We start from the raw sequence: 1,511 nt of genomic DNA, 5'->3' as shown, positions 1-1,511 counted from the left end.
CATTGATTAAACATTCCTGTCATGACACCAACCTGATCACGCTGCTGAGTTTCATACTCACCTCAATAGGCGTCCCTTTCCCATTTCTATTAACCCTGGCATCCTACACTTTTATCATCACCACCATTTTAAGAATCCCTTCCACCACCGGGAAGAAAAAGGCATTTTCTACCTGCTCCGCTCATCTCATGGTGGTGACAATTTTCTATGGGACTATAATCATTGTCTATATTTTACCAGACACTGACACTCTTAGAGACCTCAACAAAGTGTTCTCTGTCTTCTACACTGTCCTGACTCCCCTGGTCAATCCCCTCATCTACAGCCTGAAGAACAAAGAGGTCAAGGAGGCCTCGAGAAAGATCATCCATAAATTGATGGTGCTCACAGGAATTCAGAAGGAGTGACTGATGTGGGAACAAATCCATCTGGCTGAACTAGCAGTGAAGGTAGCATTTAGGTGGCCTCAAGCTCATGCCCATTGGTGCTTCCATGGGGAATGTGAGGACATACTAAGTTTTGGGATGGCTACATTCCCGTTAAATATTAGAGCTCCTATTTACTACTGCCCTCAGTGCAAACATAACTGTGATATGCCTTGCACTCAGGGGTGGCTCCAGACCCCAGCACACCAAGCGCGTGCTTGGGGTGGCACGCCGTGGGGGGCACTCTGCCGGTCGCCGGGAGGGAGGCAGGCGGCTCCGGTGGAGGTCCACCGGAACCGCGGGACCAGCAGACCCTCCGCAGGCACTTCTGCAGGAGGTCCATCAGAGCCACGGGACCAGCGGACCCTCCACAGGCACGTCTGTGGGAGGTCCACCAGAGCCGCGGGACTGGTGACCGGCAGTGCGCCTCCCGTGGGCATGCCGCCCTGCTTGGGGCGGTGAAATGTCTAGAGCCGCCCCTGCTTGCACTCCACACAGCAAAATTCAAGATTCCAGTTTCATCTTTCATCTGCTCTTCTGCTCTAACTGAGTTAGGAAAACACATTTTGCGTAGCCCTGGTTTTGGATTTCAGTGGGTGGGTTTGGATTGTTACACTAGTTGGTCTCTCCTTTGTGTCCTGGATTCCTAAATGCTCCCTAATTTTGTATCTGGGAAGACTGTATTTTTGTAATATGTGTTCTCTTGCAAAGATTAATAGGTTTAGAAGACCTCAATAGTTTCCTATCAATCAATCAATAATCAGTCAATAAATGATAAAAATCTTTTTGTTGAAACATCTCTTTATAACAACAAGTCATTGTTAAATAAAAAAGTTCTAAGTACTTGCGGAGAAAATCCTACTCAATTCTATATTTGAAAAACTTCAGGATCTATTCTCCTGAAGCACATTGGGTAAAATTATCGAAGTGCCTAAATGCCTTAAAAGCCCAAATCCCATTGACTTTCACTAAAACGTAGATTCAGGACCTTGTTCACTTTTGAAAATAGAACTTAGGCCCTAAATCACTTAGAGGGTTTGCAAATTCTACCCATTGAGTAGTACCTGTGCTTTAGAAGTCCATTCA

This window comes from Mauremys mutica, chromosome 13, assembly GCF_020497125.1.
Source record: "Mauremys mutica isolate MM-2020 ecotype Southern chromosome 13, ASM2049712v1, whole genome shotgun sequence".
In the NCBI taxonomy this organism is placed as follows: Eukaryota; Metazoa; Chordata; order Testudines; family Geoemydidae; genus Mauremys; species Mauremys mutica.
The sequence above is the reverse complement of the archived record's forward strand: the minus strand, read 5'-3'. Positions refer to the sequence as shown.